An 18,523-nucleotide genomic window follows, 5' to 3' on the forward strand; every position below is an offset into this window, starting at 1 on the left:
TTCAAAATTTGCACATGACACAAAACTTGGAAGTATAGTGAACAGTGAGGAGGATAGTGATAGACTTCAAGAGGACATATACAGGCTGGTGGAATGGGCGGACACGTGGCAGATGAAATTTAATGCAGATAAGTACAAAGTGATACAGTTTGGTAGGAAGAACATGGAGAGGCAATATAAACTAATGGGTACAATTCTAAAGCGGGTGCATGAACAGTGATACCTGGGGTGTATGTGCGCAAATCGTTGAAGGTGGCAGGGAAAAAGTGGTTAAGAAAGCATACGGGATCCTGGGCTTCATAAATAGAGGCATAGAGTACAAAAGCAAAGAGTTTATGATGAACCTGTATAAAACACTGGTTCGGCCTCAACTGGAGTATTGTGTCGAATTCTGGCCATCGCACTTTAGAAAGGAGCTGAAGGCCTTAGAGAGGGTGCAGAAAAGATTTCCGAGAATGGTTCCAGGGATGAAGGACTTCAGTTACATGGATAGACTAGAGAAGCTGGGGTTGTTCTCCTTAGAGCAGAGAAGGTTGAGAGGAGATTTGGTAGAGGTGTTCAAAATCATGAGGGGTCTGGACAGAGTAGATAGAGAGAAACTGTTCCCATTGGCAGAAGGGTCGAGAATCAGAGGGCACAGATTCAAGGTGACTGGCAGAAGAACCAAGGGCAGCGTGAGGAAAAACTTTTTTACGCAGCGAGTGGTTATGATCTGGAATGCACTGCCTGAAAGGGTGGTGGAGGCAGATTCAATCGTGGCTTTCAAAAGGGAATTGGATAAGTACCTGAAGGAAAACAAATTGCAGGGCTACAGGGAAAGGGCGGGGCAGTGGGACTAGCTGAAGTGCACTTGCAGAGAGCCGGCATGGGCTCGGCGGGCCTCCTTCTGCGCTGTAACCATTCTATATGATTCTAAATGACTGCATGGAGCAGTGGTGCTCAAAAACAGCCTTGCTCCAGATGTTGGCCCTGTGAGGTACCAATCCCTGTGTTCAGAAGCTGAGGAAGATACATGAGCTATCCTGAGCCATCTGAATACTGCTCCTCTGCTGCCACCTGCACTTTCACCTGCTCCTCCTCATTCCTGCTCAGTGCTTCACCCAGTGCCCCTTCCTGATCCTAAATCCCCTGGAATGGATGTTGCAAGGTGCCAGCTGCTCATTGTCACTAGGGTTTGAGCCATCATCTTAACAGACCCCTACAGATACAGAAGAGGAACATGTGTTAGATGGTGACAGTAAAGAGTCCTCTCAAACAGAGGTGACATCTCATACTTTCTGCCATGCTGCTGTTGTGCAGTATATGCCTGTGTGTTACTGAGAAAGTAAGCAAGGGGAGAAAATAAGTTTAAAAAAGTAATACTAGCCTTGAGCTTCAAGGAAGCCTTCAAGCACTCCCTCCTCACGCTTTCTATGGACTCCAGTAAGGATGCTTGATAAAGCAATGGAAGAATTGTAAGATTGGAATACATCAACAACCAACATTTTATAGCAATGTATACTTGGATTATCCACCTGGTAAATGGTACAGTTGGGAGATCTTACCTTGACAGCTTCTTAGGATATGCCATTTTCTTTAATGTCAGTTCCCAGCTCCTGTGGATAGGGTACACAACGTTAACTTTATTTGAAATTACATAGAATTTAGAGCGCAGAAACAGGCCATTCAGCCCAATTGGTCCGTGCCGGTGTTTATGCTCCACACGAGTCTCCTCTCACCCTACTTCATATAACCCTATCATACTTTGTACTGAGTATGCTGCACTGCTATCCTGTGGGGAAGGCACCCACCTCAGTCAGCACCACCTCACTTCACCAGCCATAAAACAGCTACGATTATAAAGGGGGAAGTTAGAATGTTTTCTCCCCACAATCCACGTTCGCTGTGCTGCTCTGTCACTTGCCCACAGACTCCATTTCCTGCCTCCATATTTATTTTTTACCAGACAGTTTTTTGTTAATTTTCTTTTTCCCTGCCACACAACAGCTTTTGGAAAAGGTGGAATGCACTTTTAAATTATTAAAGCCTATGTAAAGGTGGAAAGAAATTCCTCCCTCTATGTTGCCACTTTCCTTTAAGTGACCACAGCCCCTCAGTGTTTTGCTGCAGTCTTTAAGGGCTGCTGATGTTCAGTTTCCCACCCTATCTCTCTTTGAGCAGCCTCTAGTAGCAGGCCTGGCATGGGTCAGGAGCTCACCATAAATAATTAACTAGGGCCAACCCCAGTCACCTTTTCAATAGATTTTTGGACCTGTGAGCTAACTGTTAATGACTTATGCAGCTTAATCCATTAATCCTGCATTTCATCGCCCTCTGCCTTCATTTAATATTTGAATAAGGATGAGGATGAATTGGAGGAAATTGAGGGGCTAAAAAAACCACATCCTTCCAGTGACTCCTACCATAACTCCAGTGGAAGTATATCGGAAGGACTAGAATTTAGGCCAGGAGCTGGATATGCCAGATCATAGCCTTTTGAGGAATTCCCATTTGGCCCAGTAAGTGGTGAGCATTTGCCTGACCCTTATAAGGCCAGTGGTCAGGGGTCAGGTTCGGGAACTCCCAACATCCAACCTCCCCAGTTCGCCGAGGATTGGTGGGGCGGTATGCCGGTGAGTCCAGGATCTTGAGGGAGCCATTAGACTGGTCATGCCAGGGATTAGTGGCCATTTTGAACCTGGACCCAGTACCATTAGCACGGCTGGAGTTGACCAACATTAGGCTGTTGTTTCTCATGATAGCAGCACATGCATGGCCTTTGGCTTAGTCTCTCAAAGGTCTCTTCAAAGAGCATGTAGGAGCAGGGCCAGGTTGCCTAAACAGTGGCATAAGAAATACAGCCCACAGCGAGTCCTCTGTATGACTCAACTGTCATTAGATGAGGGCCATCTCAAACCCCAAAGCTTCTTGTATGAAACCAGCACCCAACTGTCTCTTGCAACATGAGCAGATTGATTTTAGTGGAAAGGAAAATCAGATGGGGTGTATAACAGACGGGGTGTACAACAGGCGGGGTGTATAACAGGCGGGGTGTAGAACAGGAGGGGTGTAGAACAGGCGGGGTGTAGAACAGGCGGGGTGTAGAACAGGCGGGGTGTAGAACAGGAGGGGTGTAGAACAGGCGGGGTGTAGAACAGGCGGGGTGTCTAACAGGCGGGGTGTATAACAGGCGGGGTGTATAACAGGCGGGGTGTATAACAGGCGGGGTGTAGAACAGGCGGGGTGTAGAACAGGAGGGGTGTAGAACAGGCGGGGTGTAGAACAGGCGGGGTGTAGAACAGGCGGGGTGTAGAACAGGCGGGGTGTAGAACAGGCGGGGTATAGAACAGGAGGGGTGTAGAACAGGCGGGGTGTCTAACAGGCGGGGTGTCTAACAGGCGGGGTGTATAACAGGCGGGGTGTCTAACAGGCGGGGTGTAGAACAGGCGGGGTGTATAACAGGCGGGGTGTATAACAGGCGGGGTGTATAACAGGCGGGGTGTATAACAGACGGGGTGTATAACAGGCGGATCCATTACCGTCAGTTTTCTGCCCATGCCAAAGTTGAAAATGACCACCCTTGTTTTATTTCAGCCTCTGTTCAGTAGCAGGACAACTTTAAAAGCTGTTACTCAGGAAATCCTGCTTTGACCCTGAGCCTGAGAAATGTAAATGATCTAATCTCTTGTTGTCTGGAGAGACCAGTTGTCTGTGCTTGTGGTGTGTGCAGTATCTGAGAAGCCATGCTACTGTGCCAGAACTGCATAATCAGCTATTATTACTAATGCATTCCTGATTTGTTTGCTTATTTCTTCAATACACTGAATAGTGAAAACCATCTTGGTTGAGATTTTCCAGCTTCCATTTCATTATTTTATCCATTACTATTTTTCTGCTTTCAATTATCCCTGTGAGTTTCTTCCCTTCGTTAACCTCTAGTTTCCCTGTAATTCCAGTATTTTATCATTTTATTCATTTAGCACTTCCACCATGACCTAATCCTCTACTATTGTCATAACTAGAACATTTATGTAATAGTGATCATAATATGATAGAATTCAACATTGTGTTTGAAAGGGAGAAACACGAAACAGCTACTAAGATTCTAGATTCAGGTAAGGCTGACTTCAATGGATGTGACAGAGACTGTCCGCAATAAACTAGGCAAATCTGTTAGTGGACAAATTAGGTGGGAAGTGTTAAAAAAGAATTTAACGTGATACAGAACCAGTTTATACCCTTAAGTGGCAAGATCGCTACTTGCCAAAAAAAGACAGCCATCGACAACAAAAGAGATAAGGGACAACATAAAACGACAAGAAAAAGCATACAAAAGTGCAAAAAATAGCACAGATCCTGATGACTGGTAGAGATACAAAGATCAATAAAACGTGACAATACAGATTGTAAGAGCTACAAAAAGGGAGTATGAAAAGAAACTTGCAAGGGATATCAGAATCAACACAATTTTTTTTTACAATTATATTAGGAAAAAGAGGGTGGTCAGGAGCAATGTGGGGCGGGCCCCTTGAAAACTGATATTGTCAATGAAAATAAGGAAATGGCGGACGTGTTGGAAAATTACTTTGTATCAGTATTTACAGTAGAGGAAGAGGATAGCATGCCAGACATTCAAAGGAAACTAATATTGAATCAGGGACGGGGACTCACCAAAGTTAATGTAAGAAAAATAATAGTAATGAGAAAATAATGGCACTAAAGTGTGACAAATCCCCAGGACCACATGGTTTCCATCCCAGGGTCTAAAGGAAGTAGGTGAGTACATTGCAGATACCTTAACTATAATCTTTCAAAGCTCTCTCAATTCAGGAACTGTTCCTTTAGATTGGAAAATTGCAAATGTCACTCCATTATTTAAGAAAGGTGAGAGAGGGAAACCAGGGAATTATAGACCAGTTAGCCTAACATCTGTTGTCGGGAAATTAGTAGAGTCTATAATTAAGGATAGAGTGACTGAATGCCTTGAAAATTTTCAGTTTATCAGAGAGAGTAATGGATTTGTAAAGGATAGGTCATGCCTGAGAAACGTGACTGAATTTTTTGAAGAGATGACTAAAGTAGTGGACAGGGGGAAGTTATTTATATGGACTTCCAGAAGGCATTTGATAAAGTCCTTCATAAGACACTGTTAGCTAAAGTTGAAGCTCATGGAATTGAAGACAATTTATTGACCTGGTTAGGAAATTGGCTGAGCGGCAGAAGACGGAGCAGGTCCTCTAATTGGCAGGATGTGACTAGTGGTGTCCCACAGGGATCTGTGTTGAGGCCTCAATGATTCACCATATTTATTAATGACTTAGGTGATGGGATAGAAAGCCACATATCTAAGTTTGCCGATGACACAAAGATAGGCAGCACTGTAAGCAGTGTAGATGGAAGCATAAAATTACAAAGAGATATTAATAGATTCAGTGAATGGGCAAAACTGTGGCAAATGGATTTCAATGTAGGCAAATGTGAGGTCATCCACTTTGGATCTAAAAAGGATAGAACAGAGTACTTTCTAAATGGTCAAAAGCTAGAAACAGCGGAGGTCTAAAGAGACTTGGGGCTCCATGTACACAGATCATTAAAATGTCATGGACAGGTACAGAAAATAATCAAAAAGGCTAATGGAATGCTGGGCTTTATATCCAGAGGACTAGAGTACAAGGGGGTAGAAGTTATGCTGCAGCTATACAAAACCCTGGTTAGATCACGCCTGGAGTACTGCGAGCAGTTCTGGGCACCACACCTTAGGAAGGATATATTGGCCTTGGCGGGAGTGCAGCATAGATTTACCATAATGATACCTGGACTCTAAGGGTTAAATTACGAGGCGAGATTACACAAACTAGGGTTGTAGCCCCTGGAATTTAGAAAGTTAAGGGGTGATTTGATTGAAGTTTTCAAGATATTAAGGGGAACTATCAGCATGGGCTCGATGGGCCGAATGGCTTCCTACTGTGCTGTAACCATTCTATGATTCTATGATTCTGTTAAGGTAGATAGAGAAAAAACTATTTCCACTGGTTAGGGAGTCTAGGACCAGGGGACATAGCCTTAATATTAGAGCCAAATCTTTTAAGAGTGAAGTTACACGCAAAGGGTGGTAGAAGTTTGGAACACTTTTCTGCAAACAGTAATTGATGCTAGGTCAATTGTTAATTTTAAATCTGAGTGATAGATTTTTGTTAAGTGATATAGGGTATATGGAGTTAGGTCACAGATCAGCCATGATCTCACTGAATGGCGGAACAGGCTCGAGTGTTCCTAGATATGTTTTTAACAAGCCCATCAGCTCCTTTCTCACTTTTCTTTTGATACAATTAAGAAGCCATTGTGATTCCCCTTGGTACTATCTGCAAGTTATTTTTTCATACTCCCTTTTTGCGTTTTTTTTTTGCTTTCCTTTTGGTTGTTTATTCGAATCCTCCCACTTTAGCCCCTATTCTTCTGCTTTATACTGTATATAAGCCTTCTCCGTTTAACATTGCTCCTAAACACTCTCATAGATCACGTGTGGAGAGTTGCTAGTTGTGCACCACTATAGTGAACATATATATGAGCCAATCTGTTTGGTTATTTGGGTGCAGCTTCATTGCACGCTGTATTGGTGATGGTGAGGCAAGTGCAATGAAGCAGAATGTGAAGCTTCTGCAAAGCAACATCTGATGTCCTGACCTTGGGGCAATTCCTAGTCCTGGGCACTCTGGGTGTGGAGTAACTTGGCTGAGGGTCCAAAACGTGACCTCTGTGGCTGATGTGTCCCTTTCTTCCTTCCAGATCATTCTTTGCTTGATTTATAGCTTTTCAGAGATGGATCTGTGTAGGTTCCTGCCTCAGAGGTAATTTCCTCTCTTTGTAGCCTAGAAATTAGGTCTGGCAATAATAAAGGGAAAATTCTTGGGCCATTCCTCTATTGGTTATTTTAATGCAGGCATTAATCTGCTTATTTTAAATAGATTTACTCTGTGCAATTATAATGGACAAAGGACTATCATTCTAATGCATTAGGTGCTAGCCCACTAATATCACCAGGCCTTACATGTTCTGTCATTTTTTTTTTGCTCCTGAAATATTGATGCTGAGATTTCTGGATCCCATTCTATTATCACATGTTCATAATTATGAGGGGTTTTGATGGAGGAGAAACTTTCCACTGCCAAGTATAATTGGCAAAAAAAGCCAGAGGGGAAATGAGGAGAATGTTTTTACGCAGTGAGTTGTTATGATCTGGAATTCATTGCTTGAAAGGGTGGTGGAAGCAGATTTAATAGTAACTTTCAAAAGGAATTGGATATATATTTGAAAAGGAGAAATGTGCCAGGCTATGGGGAAAGAGAAGGGGAGTGGATTAATTGATAGATCTTTCAAAGAGCTGACATAGGCATGATAGGCCTCAAACTTTCAATTTGGTTTCCCTGACAAACTAACTTCTGCTTGCCATTTTGCAGGATCTATTGCTACCAACAACTAGGCTAAATTTGTTAGCAAAGGCCAAGTAATTAATTTTTGTAATGTAATAAATGAGCATAAATACCTCCAATTCACCACTGGAGGTTCAAATGATCACCTACAGTAAAAACTGATCTGATAATGCAGGTTATATTATATACTTACAGGTCAGCAGTGCATTGCTTTTGCCTGCTTTATATCAAAAGTGCCCTAAGGCACCCAACACAAGGAAATCCTCCCCAACACACACACACATGCACAATAATTCCCTTCTCCTACACGCAAGATATTCCTCACAAGGAGTTTCCCAAACATCTTAACAACAATTTGATACTTTTTCTACAAATGAGGCTAGGCCAACCTTGCTGGTCTTACTATTCCCTATACTTTCACTCACAAATCTGTAGCAGTGCTGAGATCGAGCAATTCAAGATAATAACGTGCAAATGATGCTCATGTGGGAATTCTCTGCCATGTGGTTTACTAGCTTTGTTGAAATCAGTGTATTTGTTGCTGAGATCAGAAAAAGGGCATTAGACCCCTACAGTTTGAAGGTTACAATTCTCACTGATTTATTTAACAGCTTTATACAGGAGAACCAAATTTAGCTGAAGTGTAAAAATGCTCTGAATTGGCATAAACAAAACAGTGGGACTTGAAAAGATTTGTAGGGATATCACAAGCGAGCAGCCCATGGTTTTAGAGAGGCAATCTAAGCAAGAGCCTCTTTCAGCTGCTTATATGCCCAGAAAGAGCTGAAGAGGGTGATGTGTGCTGGTCTTGAGGCACCTTCCGCATAAGAGATTAGCGTGTAAAATTAAGGCACATGGGATTGGGGGCAAGGTATTGACTTGGATAGAGAACTGGTTGGCAGACAGAAAGCAAAGAGTTGGAATAAATGGCTCTTTTTCCGAGTGGCAGGCAATAACTAGTGGGGTACTGCAGGGATTGGTCCTTGGACCCCAGCTATTCACAATATATATTAATGATCTGGACGAGGCAACTAGATGTAATATCTCCAAGTTTGCAGATGACACAAAGCTGGGTGAGTGTGTGTGCTGTGAGGAGGATGCCAAGAAACTCCAGTATGATTTGGACAGGTTGGGTGATTGGGCAGAAGCATGGCAGATGCAATATAACGTGGATAAATGCGAGGTTATCCACTTTGGTGTCAAAAACAGGAAGGCAGATTATTATCTAAATGGCAATAGATTGGGAGAAGGGGAAGTGCAACGAGACCTGGGTGTTCTTGTGCACCAGTCGCTGAAAGTAAGCATGCAGGTGCAGCAGGCGGTTAAGAAGGCAAATGGTATGTTGGCCTTCGTAGCGAGAGGGTTTGAGTACAGGAACAAGGATGTCTTGCTGCAGTTGTACAGGGCCTTGGTGAGGCCACATCTTGAGTATTGTGTGCAGTTTTGGTCGCCTTATCTGAGGAAGGACGTTCTTGCCATGGAAGGAGTGCAGTGAAGATTCACCAGGCTGATACCTGGGATGGCAGGAATGACGTATGAGGAGATATTGGGTCGATTGGGCTTGTACTCGCTGGAGTTTAGAAGAATGAGAGGGGATCTCATCGAAACTTATAAAATTCTAACAGGACTAGACAGGCTAGATGCTGGAAGAATGTTCCCAATGGTCGGGGAGTCCAGAACCAGGGGTCACAGTCTAAGGATAAGGGGTAAGCCATTTAGGACAGAGATAAGGAGGAATTTCTTCACCCAGAGAGTGGTGAACCTGTGAAATTCTCTGCCAAAGAAGGCAGTAGAGGCCAATTCATTAAATATATTCAAGAAGGAGTTGGATATATTTCTTAAGGCTAAAGGGATCAAGGGATATGGAGAGAAGGCAGGAACAGGGTACTGAATTTGGATGATCAGCCATGATCTCATTGAATGGCGGAGCAGGCTCGAGGGGCCGAATGGCCTACTCCTGCTCCTATCTTCTATGTTTCTATGTTTCTATGTCTCATAAGCAGATGTTCAGTACTTGCTTATTGAACTTAGAGGTAAATTTTATGAGTTAGGGTGCTTGGCATTGAGGGGATAATTATTTGTAGAAGCTAGCACTGAATTCATTTTTTTTACCATAGATATTAATTGCTAATTAAAGCAGCCCTCCCTTTAATTGGGCATTTTCATTCTTCCATCTCCTTTCCTGCCTGCTTAGTAAGGCGGAACTCAATTATGCACAACCTTGGTGTCCCGCTTACCGCAGCCTCACATTTGGCCTGACATCAATGCTGCTTACTTGCATCTCATCAGCATTGTCTGCCGTTGCCCTTAGCTCATCCGCCATGACCACTGAAACCCTCAATCATGTCTTTTCTCAAACACACATCTAGTGTCCTATGTTTTGCCAATTCCTTCCAGATACAGCAACTGCATGTTGCATATTAGTGTCTTCCCACTACCTGCAGATAGCACAATGGCACAAAGCTTTCAGGATATGACTGTATAACAATGTTAACTACTGAATGCATAACCCTGACTTCGATGGGGAAGGTAGTACATAACCAGAGGGAAAAGTCGATGATGCCAGGAGGAGACCTGGCCAAGCTACATCTTCTTTCCTCTTTTAAGGAGCAGGCATTTGAAATACAAGACCAGGATTTGGGTGAAGAAGCAGGAGGCATGGTCCCAGTGCAGGATTTGACCAACACTTGTCTGCCTTCACTCTCCAACCTTTCAGCCACATTCTCACTGACATGAAAGCTGGCATTGACTAGTAGCTTCCTGCCAGCATTCTGATGAAGGCTGCTTGGCAGCAAGTTGTAATGACAACTAGTTGATGACACTTTTCCGCTATCTGCAGCTATGTCTGTAGCAGGACCTTCTGAATTGGATGCACCATGCATCTCATCCACCACCCAGTCACTCAACGGCCGGAATTTTAATACTTTGGCGCATTGAAGCGGGGTGGTGGGTGCTTGGAAGCAGTCAGAAAACCAGAGAGAACGGGTTTCCTGCAAGCCCTGCCGAATTTAATGGAAGGGCCTGATTTCCACTTGAAACCTCTGTTTCCCACCCACAGCCAACCAGATGGAGAGGCTGGCTGGCTGTGGGCAGGTAGGCTTGTGGCACTAGGCCACAGAGAGGAGGGAGGGAGGGATCGGGTGGCGGTTGGGGGCTCATCTGGGCCAGGGGTTCATCACATGGGGCTGGAGAAGCATTGGGCGGGGAGGCTAGGAAGGCAATCGGAGGCCTGGGCGGGGGGAGAAATTGCAGGCCTCGGGAAGGGGGGATAGGAGACCTCGTGGGGTTCTCCGATCGCAGGGTGTGGGTTAGACAGGGACACTGGATCAGGATGTAAGTCTAAAGGCACTTACCTCCTGGATTCAGCAGTCCTCTCTTTTCATTAGCTGGCAGGTTTCACAAGGCCTGCAAAACCCGACCAGCCAGAGTTAAATTTAAAATGGTGGTTAAATCTGAGGCACAGCAGCCTCATTATATTTAAATGAGTGACCTGCTTCCTGGGAGCGGGTTGGCTGCCTGCACCCAGTCCCACCTCCGTTAAAAGCGGAAGTGGGCGGTTTGGAGCTGGGTTCTGCTCGGGATTCAGATTTTTAACACGTTTAACTTCCCACCCGACCCAAACCCACCTGTATTTTTGGGTTAAAATTTTCCCCAATATCACTCTGCCAAACAGCAGCAAAAGCCTATCATCCCCAAGGGATTTAGCTGGTTATTTTAAGGGCAGCACACTTGATAAACTACTGAGTAGGTGAAGGTGGTGATGTGCCATCAATAACTCAAGGACAAGAAGTTAAAGGATTCAACTGAAGGCTTTTAATCGCTAAGAACATTGCACGTCATTCCACATCGGATTCGTCTGGCAGAATGACTCATACAGCTCTTGAGACCTTTATATGACAAAAGACAGGGGCGGAGCCAATACACACAATAGGGGAAAAGGGGGCGGTACACACAATACAATGCAGGTAAAACACAGGGGCTGATGAAGACATATATTTAATCACAGGTGGCACAGGAGGATCAGGAATCACCTGGCCAGATGGTCACCTCTCATCTTTGACAGCTAATGCGGGCAGAAATCCTGGGGGGGAAAATTGGGTCGCGTCGTCTTTTAGTGCCCCAAATAAAATAGCGCCCCCGCAGCCAATATTCAATGGTAGTGTCCCAAGCAGGAGGCGGGCCACTACTGGAAGCGCTCCCCCTCCCTCTTGGGGTGCTCCCATTGAATATCGTGACGCTATGTGCAGCAGCGCCACACACACCGGCACGTAGCGCCGCGGTATTACAGGCCTCCCTCCCCTGATTAAAGGGGAGGGGCCTAGCGCAGCATGCACCAGGGCCCTGCTGGACCACCGGGGAGCAGGGTGCCGGCAAAAAAGTCCGGCACTGAAGAGGAGTGCTGGGCTGACCGATTGCGGCCGGCACCCCACAGGAGGAGGCCAGAGGGGGCAGGTGCTGGCAGGCGGCCCAAAAAAAATGGCCACCCGGCACCTGCCCTTTAATTTGCGCTACCCTGACCGCAAACACAGCACCCTGACCCTGTCCGACATAGCGTCCAGTGGTATTTCAGGGGGCGTGAGCAAAGTTTGCAGCCGGGGCGCGAGCGAGTTGCTGTGCACGGAGATGACTTCATTGCCGGAGTTGCAGAGCCGCGGGGCGCTACCAGCTACTGCCGCTGCTAACTTCCTGCTGAATTTCACAAGAGGCATTAGCAGCACCGCGCCCGGGCGCTAGGGGCTTTGCTCCTTGTTAGTGCCCTCCTTGGGGCACTAACGGGAGGCACAAAGCAACCGAATTTTTTCCCCCTGGTCTCTGGGGCCCAACTTTTAAAAGGGGAATGCTTTCCAAGCACCTGATATTGTTGGGGACATTGAGAGACTTGCCTAGGTGTTTTCAATGCATGGTGGCTATTGTAGAAGATTACACAACCTACAGGTGTTGGGTGTTCGTGCACAATATAGAAACAATGCAGTCAGCTTTGGAGCAAGTAACACCGCCAAGGCCATCTCCAGCACAGCCCTTTGCATCAGAGGCCATTATTTGAGTCTTTCCATCTCTCTTTAAAGCTGCAACTGCCACCAAACAGACCTGGGCTACCTCCTTGGGCAGTTTACCTGATCAGCTTTGCAACATGAAGAGGTGCTACGTGATAGGGGCTTCTGCAGTGTCATTCCTGTAATGGGTTCTGCTCATCCACAGCCTAGTGGGCAATATAACATGGAGGCCAGAAGCAGAGCCAGGCTAGACCTGGCAAGGGGTGATGTTATTTCCCCTCATGACAACACGTCTATGCCATTCCACCATCGCTCCCATCCCCCCCAATGACCTCATGCATGCTAGAAAGCCAGGCTTTCCTCACACCTGAGGAATCACTGCAGCCTGAAGCAGGACCATCTTGATGCCAGAGCCTTTCACAGATACTCTGTCACTGGTCACCTCAGACCCCAGCCATGGGGATTGTACTGAGAAAAAGCAACGGATGAGGTCAACGAGTACAAAACACAGATGATGCTCAATAGCAGGATCATCACAGTTTAGAAATTGAAGTATGTTGACACAGGAGTTGGAGAGTGTGGCCTATTCTATTTATAGTCATAATAGAGTTATACAGCACAGAAAGAGGCCCTTCGGCCCATCGTGTCCACGCCAGCCATCAAGCCCTAGCTATTCTAACCCCATTTTCCAGCACTTGTATGCTATGGCGTTTCAAGTGCTCATCTAAATGCTTCTTGAATGTTGTGAGGGTTCCTGCCTCTACCACCCTTTCAGGCAGTGAGTTCCAGATTCCAAACACCCTCTGGATGAAAAAGTTTTTCCTCAAATCCCCTCTAAACCTCCTGCCCTTTACCTTGAAACTATGCCCCCTGGTTATTGACCCCTCTACTAAGGGGAAAAGTTCCTTTCTATCTACCCTATCTATGTCCCTCATAATTTTGTACACCTCAATCAGGTCCCCCCTCAGCCTTCTCTGCTCTAAGGAAAACAACCCCAGTCTGTCCAGTCTCTCTTCATAGCTGAAGCACTCCAGCCCAGGTAACATCCTGGTGAATCTCCTCTGCACCCTCTCCAATGCAATCACATCCTTCCTATAGTGTGGCGGCCAGAACTGCACACAGTATTCCAGCTGTGGCCTAACTAGCGTTTTGTACAGCTCCATCATAACCTCCCTGCTCTTATATTCTATGCCTCGGCTAATGAAGGCAAGTATCCCATATGCCTTTTTAACCACCTTATCTACCTGTCCTGCTGCCTTCAGGGATCTATGTACATGCACACCAAGGTCCCTCTGATCCTCTGTCCTTCCTAGGGTACTACCATTCATTGTATATTCCCTTGACTTGTTAGTCCTCCCAAAATGCATCACCTCACACTTTTCAGGGTTAAATTCCATTTGCCACTGTTCTGCCCGTCTGACCAACCCGTCTATATCATCCTGTAGCCTAAAGCTTCCCTCCTCGCTATTTACCACTCCACCAATTTTTGTGTCATCTGCGAACTTACTGATCATACCTCCTACATTCATATCTAAATCATTAATGTACACTACAAACAGCGAAGGACCCAGCACCGATCCCTGCGGTACACCACTGGACACAGGCTTCCAGTCACATAAACAACCTTTGACCATTACCCTCTGCCTCCTGCCACTAAGCCAATTTTGGATCCAATGTGCCAAATTGCACTGGATCCTATGATCTTGGATCCCACCTTCTTGACCAGTCTCCCATGCGGGACTTTGTCAAAAGCCTTACTGAATTCCATGTAGACTACATCAACTGCACTACCCTCATCCACACACCTAGTCACCCCCTCGAATAATTCAATTAAATTGGTTAGACATGATCTCCCCCTGACAAAGCCATGCTGACTATCCTTGATTAATCCTTGCCTCTCCAAGTGGAGACTAATTCTGTCCCTCAGAATTTTTTCCAATAATTTCCCTATCACTGATGTTAGGCTCACTGGCTTGTAAATTCCCTGGTTTATCCCTACTACCCTTCTTGAACAATGATACTACATTAGCTGTCCTCCAGTCCTCTGGCACCTCCCCTGTGGCCAGAGTGGTTCTGAAAATTTGTGTCAGAGCCCCTGCAATCTCCTCCCTTGCCTCACACAGCAGCCTGGGATACATCTTGTCTGGGCCTGGGGATTTATCCACTTTTAAGCCCGCTAAAACTGCTACTACCTCCTCCATCTCAATACAAATTTGTTTAAGTATATCACAATCCCCCTGCCTGATTTCTATGCCTACATCGTCCTTCTCCATAGTGAACACAGATGCAAAATTTGTGTGGCTCGGGGAAAGGTGTGCGCAGTGAAAAGGCGGGTTCTGCCTGGTAGATACGTAGGATGGGAGTGCAGGTATTGCCTGTGAATTATTGCAGCGGATGGGGAAGGTGCAGAGAGGGCTGGAACTGCAAAGGGTCCATGGGGACACTAGGATAAGGTGTTCTGTATCAATATCTCCCGAATGGCTCTTGCAATTGCCAAAGCTGTTTGTGCTCCCACCTCCTCTGGTTCCTCAGGTGCCTCAGCACCATCCTTCAGCTGATCCTCAGAGGACTTTTGCTGCAGCTGCTCTATTTAGATGCCTCTTTCAATTGCCAGGTCATGGAGAATGCTGTATGCTACAAATATCCTGGAAATGTTAGCTGGATTATACTGAAGGATGCCCCCTGACCTGTCAAGACATCAGAATTGATGCTTCAGCATGACTGTGGTAGGCGCAGTGATGGATCCCGTGGTGGAATGTACCTCGTTGTATCTGTTCTCCACTGGTATCCAGGTCATGAGCCAAGGCAGCAGCACATACGCTTGGTCTCCCGCGATCCAACCTTTCACGTTCTGGGTATTGCAGAAAACTCTGGCGCTGATGTAAAATGAACGCATTATGACTGGTGCCTGGAAAATGAGGCATTCACTTGCAGTATCCTGTCACACACAAGCTGAACACAGATGCAGTAAACAACAACAACAACAACTTGCATTTATATAGCACCTTTAACATAGTAAAACATCCCAAGGCACTTCACAACAAAATTTGACACCAAGCCACATAAAGTGATATTAGGACAAGTGACCAAAAGCTTGGTCAAAGAGGTAGGTTTTAAGGAGCGTCTTAAAGAAGGAGGAGGCGAGAGATAGAGAGCCAGAGAGGTTTAGGGAGGGAATTCCAGAGCTTAGGACCTCGGTAGCCGAAGGCACAGCTGCCAATGGTGGAGTGATTAAAATTGGGGATGCGCAAGAGGCCAGAATTGGAAGAGCACAGATATCTCGGAGGGTTGTAGGGCTGGAGGAGGTTATAGAGATAGGGAGGGGCAATGCCATAGAGGGATTTGAAAACAGGGATAATAATTTTAAAATCGAGGTGTTGCCGAACTTGTAGGTCAGCGAGCACAGGGGTGATGGGTGAACGGGGCCTGGTGTGCGTTAGGATAACAGCCCTTGTGACTCATTTAAGAGGTGCTCCAGTGTGTCGGAGCACATACGGCTATGTCGGTGCCATCAATGCCTCCCTGGACTTTTGGGAATATGCCATTTGTGAAATATTAGACTCTCCTGTTCTCTATTGCCTGGCTTGCTCTTGCATTGTACACTAATGCACTGTAGACTGACAGATATTACTAAATCAGTGCAAATAAATGCTCAAGATGGCTGTCACCTTCACTACCACCACTAGTGCCATGCCTGCCCTGCATATTGGCTGTGGAATGTTTCACAACTCTGTTACCACTTCTCTTGTGAATCTGAACCTCCAAAGGCATAGCTCCTCAGCTAGCTCCAGATAGTTGTGTTGGTGCTGATCGAATCTGCTGCAGAGTATTAGCAGGTACCAGCCCTACTTCTACAATGTTGCCTCACTTCTGTAGCATCCAAAAGTTCTTCTCTTCCTTCAAGCAGCCAAAGTACAATGGGGCCTCGAGGGAAACATCCATTGTGCAAAGGGAAATGAGAAAAGAAAACAGCCTTTCAAATCTGCTGGTCCCTCAGTGCAGCCCAATATAAAGACTACCTTTCAATAATATACACAAGAATTGCTGCCTCTCTAATAAGCTATGCACCTCAGGTGCAGTCTAGCAACTGCCAACCACAGAGTTCTGTGAGCATTTTCTTACCTCCCTAATGAGCAACGTTAACGAAGGGAAATAACATGCAAGGCACTGCAGCTTCTGTATCATTGTAATAAACTTTAAGTCTGTGTCTTTTTCAGGCATGCTCATCCCACTCCCATCTGTCCTGGCCCTGGAAATGCACCTCATGTGTAAACAGAGCGCTGACCTAGCACAGCAGGTCTCCACCCCTTTTTCCTGCTCTGATCACCCTGGAAACAGATGCTAATGAGACGTTCTAATGAGAAAAATCAGCACCAAGAAGTTTAAACCTAGCTGCAGCTTAAAAACAGATCGGTATTCCAGGCGAATTCAATACGTACGTTGCAAGGTTGATTCAAACTGGTTTTTAAACTGTAGGCTTGAGAAAAGGCACTGAGCTACTTTGAGGCCCGAGGACAAATTTAGTTTGGTCCTCGAGCCTATTCATTCCGACACGCTGACGCTGCGCATCACCAGAATCGCGCCTGCCTTGGGGCACTGAACAATTTAGGCCCCATAAACACAAATAGAATGGAGTTGCTTGCTCTTCATGGGCTGGATTGCCAGGGCTGCACGTGACTCTAGGGCTGCTGGCTGTACACTCTTGTTCTACACTGACTTAGGAAAACCAAATTAATCAGCAAATGTATCTGCAAGGTATATTGGAGCTTAGCAGATCAACAAGGTATAATGGAGCTTAGCAGTTTTTATTTTTTTTAAGCTGATCAGCAGCTGAGTTCCATTTTGGAGACTTGTACAGGCTAAGTGTGGCTTTGTTGATAGAAAATGGATGAACCCCAGTCCTTAACCTGAGGTAGAATTATAGAATTATTAACCAGAAAATCATGCGGCCTGAGAATCAGGCACACTCACCTCCATGCCTAATAGTTTGAACTGCCCAAGGCACAGCGCTGGGATTGTTAACTCTGAAAATCTATTTCATTTATTCTTTTCATCGTTCCCTCAGAATAAAATGTACTATTGTCCGGGGAATTCCTTGGAGTTGCTGCCACTAAGCCAGTGTTATTTAGCTGGGGGTTTCTGCCACACTTCCGACAAAGTAATGGCAGCGGAGTGAGAGCAGCTCCGAGGGATTTTCCCAGCTATTGTCTCGTCTGGTTTGAATCTCTTCGCCACTCTGTACTATCTCTTCAGCAAAGAGGGGAGTGGGAGATTAAAAAAAAAGAAAATGCTGGAAACACAGATGTCAGGCAGCATTTGGAAAGGGTAAAGGTCAGGTTAATGCAACATTAGCACTCAATCTCACACCTGCGTCTTTAACCTCTCTTTCCTCTTTACACAGGCTGGTTGACCTGCTGTGCGTTTCCAGCATTTCCCATTCTGGTTTCAGATTTCGGTTCTTTTGTTAGGGAAGTGCAGGGCTTTCATTCCAGTCTCTGCCTTTAGTTGCCACGTCAGGCCCCCTTCATGCAATGTTCACAAGTGCCCGGCTGACATTCATTGTCTAGCTGAGACAACTAGCCAAGGTTTTGACCCACGGCCGCTCACTCCCCCCCACCACCCGACTGCCCAGAAGACGGCAAAATAAAGGTCAAGAATGTCCTTCTCTTTGAACTCCTCGTGGGCCGTGTGGAGCAGGAGTGTTCTCTCCAGGAGCCCTTGGGCCTCCCCCCAGCTCCCAGCTCTGAGGGTATCCACACTCAATGATTGTGCACCACGGTGGCCCTGGAACGCCTCCACCCACTGACTGCAGCGACCGCTCCCACAGGTCCCCGGCCACGACCTCCTGTGGCCAAATTCCCGGCCAGGTAGTGAATCTGGACAGGTGTTGGGCGGGACTCCGTCAAGCTTTATTTAAATGAGGTCCTGTCATTAAGGATGTGTCATTTAAATATACAGTTTTCGCATTTTACTTACTCCTTTGCACAGATGCAAAATCTCTGTATATTTGCACAGCGGGTACAGACTGTAGATTCAAGCCCATCCACATACTTCAGCAGTAAGCTTATTCTGTTTTGGGGCATTTTCAGTATTTATTTATATATTCATTATTTATTTGAC

General features: G+C 45.8%; 1 long non-coding RNA gene across 5 annotated transcripts in view; it reads right to left on the reverse strand.

The window, feature by feature from the left end:
* The window catches only part of LOC147105612 (uncharacterized), a 556,421-nt gene that overhangs the window by 505,862 nt on the left and 32,036 nt on the right, over positions 1–18,523 (reverse strand). For 4 of the 5 annotated variants that reach the window (XR_015081530.1, XR_015081529.1, XR_015081531.1 and 1 more), the window contains exons 4-6: positions 15,165–15,311; positions 1,545–1,595; positions 1,367–1,431 (exon numbers count right to left, since the gene is read on the reverse strand). This is a non-coding gene — a long non-coding RNA (uncharacterized LOC147105612). The other variant, XR_015081532.1, reaches the window with a different exon arrangement.

The sequence above is a fragment of the Somniosus microcephalus genome, chromosome 17, assembly GCF_052327205.1.
Source record: "Somniosus microcephalus isolate GS21.2 chromosome 17, FLI_Smic_1.0, whole genome shotgun sequence".
Taxonomy (NCBI): domain Eukaryota; kingdom Metazoa; phylum Chordata; class Chondrichthyes; order Squaliformes; family Somniosidae; genus Somniosus; species Somniosus microcephalus.